Source organism: Myotis nattereri (genome assembly GCF_964212035.1).
Source record: "Myotis nattereri genome assembly, chromosome: 1".
In the NCBI taxonomy this organism is placed as follows: domain Eukaryota; kingdom Metazoa; phylum Chordata; class Mammalia; order Chiroptera; family Vespertilionidae; genus Myotis; species Myotis nattereri.
Genome location: NC_138075.1, coordinates 185,100,372 through 185,114,849, shown reverse-complemented (window position 1 = coordinate 185,114,849; position 14,478 = coordinate 185,100,372).

Sequence of the window (14,478 nt, the reverse complement as noted above, 5' to 3'; positions counted from 1 at the left end):
ATATTTTAAAATATTGACTATATATCTTATGCTTTATTTTACATCCTCATGACTGCTTTTATAATTGGCAATGTATACATCTTAATCCCATCCCCCTTTTCACCTATCCCCTCAACCCTCTTTCCATCTGTCAACCATCAAAATATATCCTGTATCCATAAGTTTATTTCTGTTTTGTTTTTTCATTTATTTTAGGGATTTTTTTTATGCCTTATATAAGTGAAATCATATGGCATTTGTCTTTTTCTGCCTGACTTATTTCACTTCTCATAATACCCTCTGGGTCCATCCATTTTGTTGCAAATAGCAAGATTCCATCCTTTTTATGGTTGATAATATTCCATTGCATATATGTACCATGTCTTTTTTACCCTATCATCTGCCAATGCATGCTTAGGTTGCTTCCATATCTTGGCTGTTGCATATGAAATGTTCTTCTTTGTCTCATTATAGCCTTTGTTTTAAAGTTTATTTTTTTATATAAGTATTGATACCCCAGGTTATTTTTCATTTATATTTGCATGAAATATCTTTCTTCATCTGTGTGTATCTTTTTTTTATTATTTATTGCTTAAAGTATTACAAAGGGTATTACATATGTGTCCATTTTATCCCTCCGCCCTAGACAGTCCCCTAGCCTCCCCTATCCCCCAGTGTCTTATGTCCATTGGTTATGCTTATATGCATGCATACAAGTCCTTTAGTTGATCTCTAACCCCCCTACCTCCTGCCCCCCAACCCTCCCCGGCCTTCCCGCTGCAGTTTGACAATCTGAGGCAGCTCTGCCTCTGTATCTATTATTGTTCAAAAGTTTATAATGGTCTCTATTATGCATGAATGAGTGAGATCATGTGGTATTTTTCCTTCATTGACTGGCTTATTTCACTTAGCATAATGCTCTCCAGTTCCATCCATGACGTTGCAAATGGTAAGAGTTCCTTCCTTTTTAGAGCAGCATAGTATTCCATCGTGTAGATGTACCACAGTTTTCTAATCCATTCATCTACTGATGGGCACTTAGGCTGTTTCCAGATCTTAGCTATGGTGAATTGTGCTGCTATGAACATAGGGGTGCTTATATCCTTTCTGATTGGTGTTTCTGGTTTCTTGGGATATATTCCTAGAAGTGGGATCACAGGGTCAAATGGGAGTTCCATTTTCAGTTTTTTAAGGAAACTCCATACTGTCTTCCATAGTGGCTGCACCAGTCTGCATTCCCACCAGCAGTACACAAGTGTTCCTTTTTCTCCACATCCTCTCCAGCACTTGTCGTTTGTTGATTTGTTGATGATAGCCAGTCTGACAGGTGTGAGATGGTACCTCATTGTTGTTTTGATTTGCATCTCTCGGATGATTAGTGACTTTGAGCATGTTTTCATATGTCTCTTGGCTTTCTGAATGTCCTCTTTCGAAAGGTGTCTATTTAGGTCCTTTGCCCATTTTTTGATTGGATTGTTTATCTTCCTTTTGTTAAGTTGTATGAGTTCCCTATAAATTTTGGAGATTAGGCCCTTATCAGATATGACATTGGCAAATATGTTTTCCCACACAGTGGGTTTTCTCGTTGTTTTGTTGATGGTTTCTTTTGCTGTGCAGAAGCTTTTTATTTTGGTGTAGTCCCATTTGTTCATTTTCTCTTTAGTTTCAAGTGCCCTAGGAGCTGTATCAGTGAAGAAATTGCTTCGGCATATGTCTGAGATTTTGTTGCCTTTGGATTCTTCTAGAATTTTTATGGTTTCCTGTCGTACATTTAAGTCCTTTATCCATTTTGAGTTTATTTTTGTGTATGGTGTAAGTTGGTAGTCTAGTTACATTTTCTTGCATATATCTGTCCAATTTTCCCAACACCATTTATTGAAGAGACTATCTTGGCTCCATTGTATGTTCTTGCCTCCTTTGTCAAATATTAATTGAGCATATTGGTTCGGGCCGATTTCTGGGCTCTCTATTCTATTCCATTGATCTATATGCCTATTCTTGTGCCAGTACCAGGCAGTTTTGAGAACAGTGGCTTTGTAATACAACTTGATATCTGGTATTGAGATCCCACCTACTTTGCTCTTTTTCAGGATTGCTGCAGCTATTTGGGGTCTTTTTTTATTCCAGATGAATTTTTGGAGAGTTCGTTCTAGATCTCTGAAGTATGCCATTGGTATTTTAATGGGAAGTGCGTTGAATGTATAGATTGCTTTGGGTAGTATGGACATTTTAATGATGTTGATTCTACCAATCCATGAACACGGTATGTTCTTCCATCTGTTTATGTCTTCCTCTATATCTTTTTTCAACGTCCTGTAGTTTTCTGAGTAGAGGTCTTTTACCTGTTTAGTTAAGTTTATTCCTAGGTAGCTTAATTTTTTTGGTGCGATGGTAAACGGGATTGTTTTTATAATCTCTCTTTCTGAAAGTTCACTATTGGTGTATAGAAATGCCTCAGATTTCTTGGGGTTAATTTTGTATCCTGCTACATTGCCAAATTCATGTATTAAGTCTAGTAGCTTTTTGATGGAGTCTCTAGGGTTTTGTATGTATAATATCATGTCGTCTGCAAATAAGGACAGTTTTACTTCCTCTTTTCCAATTTGGATGCCTTTTATTTCTTCTTCTTGCCGAATTGCAATGGCTAACACTTCCAGTACTATGTTGAACAGGAGTGGTGTGTGTATCTTTTTATCTGAAGTGGGTCTCTTACAGACAGCATATGTATGGGTCTTGTTTTCTTATCCATCCAGCCACCATGTCTTTTAATTAGAACATTTAATCCATTTCCATTTAAAGTGATTATTGAGGAGAAACTAAGATGGCGGCATAGATAAACACCGGGAAATAGTCGCCTCCCACAACAATTGAAAATTAGCCCAAAGGACGGAGCAAACATCGTCCAAAACAACAGGAAGGCTGGCTGAGTGTAATTTCTACAACTAGAAGAAAAGAAAAGCACGCTGAGAGCCAGAGGAGCTGCGGAGGCTGAGTGCAGAGGTACGGCGGCGGCTCGCGCGCGCAAAGGGGGTGGCACCTGAGGACGCGGCTGTCTTTTTGAATCACAAGCTCCCGACTGCTCTGATCTCCGGTTCTGGGAAGTCTCTGGGGACTTAGGACTCATACGGGGAGAGGCAGCTCTCTCAGGCGGCAGCGGGCGAACTTGAGGGCCACTTTCCCTCAGAGGTGCTTGCAGCCGTTACCGGGACATTGAGACGCGCGACTCCGGGCGCGGAGAATCAGCCATTGCTTCTTTCTCCGCCCTTTGACTCCCTGAGACCACGCTCCACCCGGGCTGCGGCAGAGGCTTTTGCATGTGAATGCCCCAGAACTTTGCAACCTGATAATTACCTAACTGCAGCCGGGCCAGCCAGACCCGGAACTTCCAAGAGAAGGCCCAGGGCCCCGCAGCGGCTTGCATTGCTTCACAGCTGAGCCTCTTAGTAGTTCCTGCTGTGTGGCCTCAGGCAGGGGCTGAATTAGCACCTCCTTAGATCCAGGAGCCACTGTACCCAGTGGTCAGAGGGGGACCATTCTCCCACTTCAGACACAGCTGCTTCCCACAGCCAATTGGCCTGGAGGTCAATTCCTCCCAGTGATCCTACAACAAGCGAGGCACCAAGAGTGCACCAAGAGTGTCCACCCCAGGTAACTGGGGAGGCTGAGCCACTGGGCCCTACAGGACACCTGGCGCGCAGGGCCACTCTATCAACACAGGGAAGCAGCCAAAATGCGGAGACAAAGAAACAGGTCACAATTGGCAGAAACGGAGGAGGCCAGACGACTGGATATAGAGTTCAAGGCCACGTTTATAAGGTTTGTCAAGAATTTTATGGAAACCGCCGATAAATTTAATGAATCCCTCAAGGAGTATGGTGAGACCATGGAGGTCATGAAAAAGGACCAATTAGAAATTATGCATACACTGACTGAAATAAAGAATACTTTACAGAGATCCAACAGCAGACAAGAGGATCCCAAGAATCAAGTCAAAGATTTTAAATGCAAAGAAACAAAAAATACCCAACCGAAAAAGAAAAAAGAAAAGAGATTCAAAAAATATGAAGATAGTGTAAGGAACCTCTGGGACAACTTCAAGCGTACCAACATCAGAATTATAGGGGTACCAGAAGGAGAGAGAGGGCAAGATATTGAAAACCTTTTTGAAGAAATAATGACAGAAAACTTCCCCCACCTGGTGAAAGAAATGGACTTACAAGTCCAGGAAGCGCAGAGAACCCCAAACAAAAGGAATCCAAAGAGGACCACACCAAGACACATCATAATTAAAATGCCAAGAGCAAAAGATAAAGAGAGAATCTTAAAAGCAGCAAGAGAAAGACAGTCAGTTACCTACAAGGGAGTACCCATCCGACTGTCAGCTGATTTCTCAACAGAAACCATGCAGGCCAGAAGAGAGTGGCAAGAAATATTCAAAGAGATGAATAGCAAGAACCTGCAACCAAGATTACTTTATCCAGCAAAGCTATCATTCAGAATGGAAGGTCAGATAAAGAGCTTCACGGATAAGAAAAAGCTAAAGGAGTTCATCACCACCAAACCAGCATTATATGAAATGCTGAAAGGTATTCTTTAAGAAGAGGAAGAAGAAAAAGAAACTCTTACCATTTGCCACAGCATGGATGGAACTGGAGAGCGGATAAATACCACATGATCTCACTCATTTGTGGAATATAATGAACAACATAAACTGATGAACAAGGACTGATCCAGAGACGGAGAGGCATTGATTGGACTGTCGGGCCTTGGAGGGAAGGTAGGGGAGGGTGGGGTAAGGGGGAAAGATCAACCAAAGGACTTATATGCAAGCATATAGGCCTAACCAATGGACACGGACAACGGGGGGGTGAGGGGGTGAGCGGGGAGAGGGGGGGTAGAGGGTACACATATGTAATATCTTAATCAATAAAAAATATTAAAAAAAAAGTGATTATTGATAGGTATGTAGATATTGCTGTTTTATTATTTATATTTTTCATCTTTTTTTTTTCCTTCTTCTTAAGAAGAAAGAAGTTTCTTTAACATTTCTTGTAAAGCTAGTCTAGTGGTGATGAACTCCTTTAGTTTTTTCTTCTCTGGGAAGATTTCTTTCTCCTTCAATTCTAAAAGATAGCCTTGCTGGGTAGTGAAATCTAGATTGTAGGTCCTTCATTTTCATCACTTTAATATTTCATGCCAATCCCTTCTGGCCTACAAAGTTTCAGTTGAGAAATCAGCTGACAGCCTCAAGGGAACTGCCTTGTATGTAACCAACTGCTTTTCTCTGGTGACTTTTCTGATTTTCTGTCTTTACCTACTCTGCAATCTTGACTAAAAGTTAGGATATCTGAATTTTAGACTTGGCTATATTGCTAAACATTAATCACTTTCTCATTGATTTATCTGAATTGATTTATCTATAAAACTAGCTTAGGAAAAGGAAAGCATAGCTTGAATCAGTGGTTCCTGACCACAAATCAACAGATTATATTTGGTTCAAAAGTAAACTCTACTCATATGTGTCAAAATGAGGGGAAAGTGAATAATGCAAGTATTTCATGAGCTCAATTTATTTAGTAGAAATTATTATCTATATAAGAATAAGTATTTCTTAAATGTTTGCTGTTAAATATCCTCTTTTCTGAAATAAAGTTTATAGCAAGCATAACTTTTCCTTTTGTTTTCTTAATCAGTAAATTAAGAGTTTTTAATCCTTTTACAGTCCTCAACTTTTAAAATGACTTTAATACATGAATGCTGCTTCTGGCCAGGAAGAATTAACAGGAACTAGATTCACCCTCCCACATTAAACAACTGGAACTCAGATAAAATATATCAACCACTGCTGTCAGACTTTGAAAAGCAAATAGGATAGGACTGTGATCTCTGACAGAATGAAAATGAATGAGATAAGCCCTAGTTTCCTGCCTGGAAAAGTTTTCATGTCTCAGTACAAGGAAGGGAAGCATAGAACCCTGCCATCTCTCCTAGTTGAGAAAACAGAGATAAGAATATGGGAAGGTAAAAGTCCCTAGAACAGTGGTTCTCAACCTTCCGAATGCCGCGACCCTTTAATACAGTTCCTCATGTTGTGGTGACCCCCAACCATAAAATTATTTTCGTTGCTACTTCATAACTCTAATTTTGCTACTGTTATGAATTGTAATGTAAATATTTGATATGCAGAATGTATTTTCATTGTTACAAATTGAACATAATTAAAGCATAGTGATTAATCACAAAAACAATATGTAATTATATATGTGTTTTCTGATGGTCTTAGGCCACCCCTGTGAAAGGGTCGTTCGACCCCCCCAAAGGGGCTGCGACCCACAAGTTGAGAACCGCTGCCCTAGAATATGTGGAGCAGAATCCTCTTAAATCTTTGGCTGAGCACTGAACTGTGCTTGCAAGGAGTCATACTCCACAAAGTGGGGTTCAGAAAGCAGTGTGCCAAACAATCAAACAATTCCCAGAGCTCACTCAGCATGAGGAATGAGTTTTGTCCCCCAACCCAGATTGGAACAATGTGATAATATAGGGATCAGTAGATAGAGTCCTCACTCAGAAGTACACTTTCATAGCCTTAGTTTAAAGCTTTAAAAGCAGGCCTCAACCAGCTCAAGCAGATTCCAAATAACTTACCTGCCTGCCAAAACAAAGCCCAAATATATTTAAAAGAATTCAACAAAATCCAACAACCAACGACATAAAATTCATGTCTGGCATCAAAACAAAAATTACCAGGTATGAGAAGAAAAGGAAAATATGAAGCATAAGCAGGAAAAATGCCAATCAATAGGAACAAATCCAGAAATAACAGAGTTAATGGAATTAGCAGACAAGGACATTATAAGTTATTTTAAATATGCTCCATATGCTCAAGAAGATTAGAGGAAAGCATAAACATTATGAGGAGAGAAACAGAATATATAACGAGGACCCAATTGTATTTAGAGAGATTTTGTAGTTACTTCATAACAGAAGATACACAAATTGCCAAAAAACATATGAAAAGGCGTTCAACATCATTGGTTGTCAGCATAGTGCAAATTAAAACCACAAAATGGTACACCACTATACACCCACTGGAATGTCTAGAATTTTAATACCTAACAATATCAAGAATCAATGAGATTGTAGAACAACCAGTAGTACTCTCATATATTGCTAGTGGGGATTTAAAATGGTATTACCATTATGGAAAAGTCTGCCAATTTCTCATAAAGCAGTGGTTCTCAACCTTCCTAATGCAGTGACCCTTTAATATAGTCCCTCATGTTGTGGTGACCCCCAACCATAAAATTATTTTCATTGCTACTTCATAACTGTAATTTTGCTACTGTTATGAATCGTAATGTAAATATCTGATATGCAGGATGTATTTTCATTGTTACAAATTGAACATAATTAAAGCATAGTGATTAATCACAAAAACAACATGTAATTATATATGTGTTTTCCGATGGTCTTAGGCGACCCCTGTGAAAGGGTCATTCGACTCCCAAAGGGGTTGCGACCCACAGGTTGAGAACCACTGCCATAAAGTTTAATATGTACTCACCATATAGTTGAGTAATTCTACTCCCAGATATTTAACAAAGAAATAAAAACATATCACTATTCAAAGCCTTGTACAATTATGTTCAAAACAGCTTTGTTCATAATAGTTCAAAACTGGAAACAACTCAAAGTGTATCAGCTAGTGAATAAATAGTCAAAATTTAGTATATCTGTACAATGTAATACCATCCTATATAATAGGTTGTCCATTCAATCAATCGAAGTGTAATATGCTAATGATATGCTAAGGCCACTCAACCACTCGCTATGATGTACACTGACCACCAGAGGGCAGACACTCCGACAGGTAGGTTAGCTTGCTGCTGGGATCTGGCCAATCGGGGCTGAGTGAGACGGGCCAGACACACCCTGGAGCCCTCCTATGGTCCCTCCCTGACTGGCCAACCTCCTGCTTCCCTCCCCGGCCCCGATCCACAGGGGTCTCTCCGCCTGGCCTGTGCCCTCTTGCAATCCGGGACCGCTCAGGGGATGTTGGAGAGCTGGTTTCAGCCTGATCCCACAGGCCAGGCTGAGAGACCGCACTGGTGCACTAATTTGTGCACCGGGCCTCTAGTTAAGCAATAAAAAGAATGATCTGGTGCATGCAACACTATGGATTAATTTCAAAAATAATATGATGAGAGGAAGAAGCCAAAACAATCTAGTCACATAAATATGTAGAAAAGGGAAATTTAATTTATAATGACAGAAAGCACATTTGTGGTTACCTGGAGCTGGGACTTGGTGGGGGAGTGACTGCAAAGGGTCACAAGGGAACTTTTAGAAATGACAGAACTATTCTATAGCTGGATTGTGGTGGTGGTTACACACTGGTGCATAGTTGTCAAAACTCATGAGTTCAGAACCTAAAATGTGTAAATTATATTGAATGTAAATCACACCTCTAATAAAGTAATTTTGTAAACAGATACTGGGAACTCACAGAATACCTAAAAAGATTAAAGAAATAGTATATAAGGCTGTACATTCAAGAACAATGATTTGCATTTGAAAGGGTCATACAAGGTAGAGTTAAATTCCAAGGCTGAGATCATTAAAAGATTAGAAGTCATCCTTTCCTCCAACAACCCTCCCACAGCACATGCCTACACACACCCTGTTCATGATTGTGGACTCAGCAGACCTGGTGGGAGATAAGGGCCTAAGGAGCAGGATACACCAGCTATTGAAACTTTCTAGGGTAGGCAAAGGTATCAAGGCTAAGAATTTGCTGTTTCCTGCTCTGTATGGCACTTAACACCCCAGCCCCATAATAAAAAAATCACCAATATAACCACTGCAAACCTATTATTCACAAAACCGATGTGTGAATGGTACTTTGGAGGAAAGGGGAGTTGTTCACACCTGGGTGTAGAGAGACCAGCAACTTTGGGAACATGACTAGAGAGGGAACAGCAGCTCAAGTTAAGATTGGGAAACAAGCTTGGAGTCGAGATTTCAAATGTGAGAAGGATAATGTGAATTCCTCTCAAAGCTTCCTTGGGAATCCACAGAAATATTAGTAAGGTACTAGGTTTTCCACTTTACCTAATGGAGTCTGAGAACTTTTTTTTATTATTGTTAATGGAAGCCAAAGAGCTGGAAAAGTAGGTGACACAGAGTTGCTTATTCACATGCTATCTCATTTATTCTTCACAGCCCTCCCATGAGGTAGGTATGGTATTATTTTCTCCACATTATAGATAAGGACGCTGAGACTCTCAGAGGTTGAGTACTGAATCAAAGGACATAGAGCCAGGAAGTGGCTGTGCCACAATCCCAGGCTGCCACACATTGGCCCTCGAAGGGTCCCCAGTGACAGGGAAGTAAATAACTATAGGTAATATCAGCATAAAAATAAGAACTACAGTAGACATAGACTAAGAAAAACAGTAGGGAAAATGCCCAATTTTCTTAGTTCAGTTACAGAGGAGAGAATTATGGTCATATGATTTTGTTATTTTGCCAAATATTTATTGAACACAATAATTGCTGTGCTCATAAGGAAATATTAACTCCTAGGCATATGCTTTATTTATAATCAGCAGTAGTTTTCCTTATTAATAGATAAGCATTAAACATAAAACAAATATTTTTCCAATAAAATATTTAATTCAAATTCTATGATAAATGTAAATCAGCATTTATTTACTATAGACCAGGAACTGAGCTAGGAGTTGACGTTATGTTACCAGAACCCCAATGTTTTTCCTTGGTTCTGCCTGCCTGCATTTCCTGGCCCAAAGAAACGCATGAGTGAAATTTGCAGTATAGAAAGAAAACAAATAGTTTAATAATGAATTGGCCAAGCTGGAGGCAGGGAGTCTACCTAGTAGACTCTCAAGACCCAACTCCCTGATGGCGTATAGGTTACAGATTCTATAGGGCAAAATCACAAGACACTCTGGGTAAGGGTTCAGGATCTTGCTGGGAGCTGATTGGTCAGAGGTGAGGTAAGGGTAATGAATTATTCCTTCAGGTCTTGAGTACAGTTCTAAGGTTTTTTCCAGAATTTCTCTGTCTGGTCTCATAGGAAAGTAGCCAGGGGTCCATTCCACCTTAAGGCTCAGGAGCTGAAACATAACTTAGGTCAAGATGTGATCTTTAGCCTGCCAGGGGTCCAGACAGTATGACCATTGGTCTGGAGGATGCTGATTATCCAGAGAAAAGGATAAGTCACTGGGGGGGTATATATGGAGAGAACTGATTTTTAGAGCTGGGATTTAGCAGCAAATTTAGTCAAAGTCATAAGGACCTTTCATTTCAATTATAAAGAGATAGAACATCCCCTCAAGGATATCACCACCTGGCAGAAGCAATAAAAAAGGATGGAAATAGCTCTAATACAGTGTGATATATGCTGTGCTGGAAGTGAGTATGATGCTCTGTGGGAAGATAAATGTAAAATTAATTTGATCAGAGAGTTACAAAACTACAAAAATGATTCAACTTTGGCCTAAATTACATCATTTATTGTTTATGTCACTTAAAAACACAACCATTCAATTAGTGCCTAGCAAACAGCTGGTACACAAAAAAATGTTTGCTGATGAAAATGTCACCATGATGAATATTGTGTGTTTTTTGATTCTTTAGTCTGATTTGAAAACAATCAGCTTTGATAGTATCCCTCAATGAATAAGCTTCCAGACCTGTTTCTATGCTTACATCCATGAATGCATATGTGCAATAATGTACATATTGTATGTAAATAGAAGCTCAAGAAACTGCCATCCAAAAGCTGTGAGCTGCTTCTGCGTCTCTCCGTGATGATGACCTACCACCTTGGACAGATCTTCATACTTGGCTAAATCTCGTCAGCAGACTATTTTAATCCTGGGATATAAGGTAGAAGGTAAAACGGGAGTTTCCAGAACTGGCTGAACAGTACTCCTGGCACGCAGAATTCAAGCACACCAGAGAAATGGCGCTTAATTCACATTAGAAGATTGAGTGTTGCCCTCTGTGAAAAAGACTGAGACTCCTGCCCACCTTTTAGGATTCAATGCAAATAGAATGTCCCTGCAGGGCTGAGGCGGTCCCAGCTGAGGCCAACTCTCTATTAAGTATATATAGCAACTGCTCCGAAAAAGTCATTCAAATTGACAGAAAGAGATGGTCAAGGATTTGTAACCTTGCCTCAATGCCAGGACCTCAGTTGAGGGAGGATAGGTTTAGGCATTTCAAGGGCTGAAATTAGAATCCTTTCTCTCTCCACTCTCACTGTCACTGAAGTTGGGTGAATTTTAAGAAGGGTGACCTTATAACTTACCAGCCAAATCAAGATATTTTTGAGAGTGAAAGGGAATAATATTGATAATTTTTGCTTTGTTAAAAATGGCTGTGTGTGACTGCCAATTAGAGAGAGATAACATGGGGAGCCCAGAACATACGGATGTGTCCCACCTTAACTGTTTTGTTTTTGTTTTTTCACCTTAGCCATTTATAAGCACTGAGTGTGGTGAGATGAAGTGTTCCTCCCATCATGTAGAAGAGTCACTGCAGTTTACTTGAATGACCTGCATGAATGGCAACAAAAGATGAAGCCAGAGTCAAACCCGGTGACACTGTTCAGCAAATCAGAGGGACTGGAACGTTAATACAAGAAGAAACAGCAGCAGCAAATGGGGGACTGATTTAGAATGCCATGTTTCAGATGCCTGTGCTTGATGGCTGAGTAAAGCCAAGGTAGCCTTTCCCAGAGCTCCTCATTTCCTGCAGCAGCTGAGTAGCCCTCTGGCCTCTAGGAATCAGGCCCATTCTCATCCTGCAGGTCTCAGCACTTAATGGCACTCCTCAGAGATCATCTCCCTGGTCTTTCAATATAAATTAAGTGTCCCCATTATACTAATGTCAACACATAGGGGATATTTAAAACCACAGAGTAGATTATATTGCTTAGAAAGGTTATATGAGTATGACATAAGAGAGAGGAACTCTGGAAAATATTAATATTGCCAAGGATAGAGAGGAAGAGATAAAGATAGTGGTTGAAATTGTTAAAAAAGAGAGAGAACTCATGGACAACACTATAGTGATTGCAGGGTATGGGGGTGGAAGAGGGCATAGAAATGATGGGAAAAATAAAATAAGAAATTGTAAAACTAGCATTTTTAAATGATAGCTATATGTCAGGAATTCTTTTTTTTTTAAATTAAATCTTTATTGTTCAGATTATTACATTTGTTCCTCTTTCCCCCCCCCCATAACTCCCCTCCTCCCAGTTCCCACCCCACCCTCCGCCCTCACTCCCCACCCACTGTCCTCATCCATAGGTGCACGATTTTTGTCCAGTCTCTTCCCGCATCTCCCACACCCCTTTCCCCCCCAAGAATAGTCAATCCATTCCCTTTCTTGTCAGGAATTCTATTAAGTGCTTTTTTACATAAAATTATTTTATCTATTTATTAAATGTTTACTTATCTAAGGTAAAAATACTACAGACTGTTTACTTAGTTGTTAATAAGACACACAGATTAGCTGTCATGAAGTTTATATTATCTGGGGAACAAGATATTAAACAATGAGTTGTATACTATGATAAAGAAATAGACAATGTTATGTATGCTGAAACAGGGAGCATGAGCTAATCTAATAGGTATGGAAGGGATTTCTGAAAGTGATATTAGAAAACTCTGGGTAAACTGAGGACTTGATGAGGGAAGAGAATGACTTCAGTTTCATTTGAGGTACATCGATATTGTGGATGCCCTGTGACACACAGTAGATGGATGTACATATGGCTGTGCATCTCAGAGAACAATCTAGCCAGAAAAATAAATGAAAGTCATCAGACTATAAATAAGAACTAATTCCATGGACATGAATGAAACAACTTGGGGAAAGCACAGAACATGAGCAGAGAATGGAATTTTTAAAAATTCCAACCACTTAATTAAAGAAGGATAAGACAGAAAATATGACGAAAAAGCGGTGGCCTGAGAGATAGGAGAAAAACCAAGAGAGTAAGGGGTCCGGGAAACCAAGAGAAGAGAATGTTTTACAGATAGAATAAATTTACTATTTTGAGAGTTCAAAAAGATGATTATGAAAAATGTATGTGATTGAATAACACAGAGCTGCACATTTTACCAGAACCATTTTAATACAGCAGCAAAACGGAAGATTTTTAGCGCCATGGACTAGGGTAGGAGGTTAGCGTACATTGTTTTCTATTGTATTGCACAGCTGCCCTATGAGGAACATACTACCATTACCACTACTTGACAAATGGTAAAACTGAAGTGTTGAGAGATTAAGACTCTTGTCCAAAGCCTCACAGTGAGTGTGTGGTAGAGGCAGAATGCACAGCCCAGTCTAGAAGATTCCAGAGACTCTGGAGTACTGAGTACTATGAAATCCAAGACAGGATTTCAAGAAAGAGTTGGTAAAGATATTAAGTGATGCAGGGAGAAAAACTGAATGAGGACTTGAAAAGGTTCATTGAACTTGGTAATTAGAATTCAATGGAACCTTTATCAGAATAAAACCCTTAGATGGGTGGTACTAAAGCCTGATTGTAAGGAATTAAGGGATGGAAGTTGACACTCGGAAGTACCCGTTAGTGCAGACTGCTCTTTGAAGGCACTAGTTTGTGACGGAAGGAAAAAGGGATAGTGGCTTGAAGAGGAGACAGGGGAATGGGAAAGGTTTTCAGATGAAGGACACCTAAGCAACTTAGAGGCAGAGAGGACACAGCAGAACTGATGATTCAATAGAGGAGGTGCTAATAGATGGAGCCATGTCCTACTTGTGGCTTGAGGGCCTGAGGTAAAAAGCAATGTCAGGTGGTTACCCTAGGAGTGGAACACCTTCTCTTTTGAGGCTAGAGGAAAGAGGGGAAGGACGTAAAGGAAAGGAACAGACAGCTGGCTTGATTTTCCCTGTGAAGTAGATTAGATTGTCTTCTAAAATTGCAGGGTACTAGGGGTAGGCCTTACAGATTTAGGGTAATGGTTAAAATGGAAACATAAAATTGGTGGTGGTGGTGGTTGGTGTATGTGTGTGTGTGTGCACGCGTGCAATTTAAAACAGATGGAGTTTGAGGTAACCAACAGATAGCCCCTCCTTTCTCCACATGGGTTTGAACCTAACTAAGAAATTGACATGTAAAAATAAAATAAATGGAAATCAGTATGTCCTCTTTGTTACTTTGGGAGCTATGTGATAACGTGCCTTAGGGCAGCAGCGGAAAAATGCTTTGTAATACATAAAATTTTAGGATTAGACTTACCCATCCAGCCACAGGCAGCCTGCGAAACGTCACATCTTCTCAGAGGGAAGGACCTGCCCCTTAAAATTGACATCATGGGAAAGGGGTGCAGTATGTGCACTCACGCCCTTGGAGCCTGCAAACATCCAGTGCTGATGAGGAAGGATAATGGCCACACGTGCCCAGTCTTCTGTTGACCAAAAAATGGAACAAAGGAACAAGGA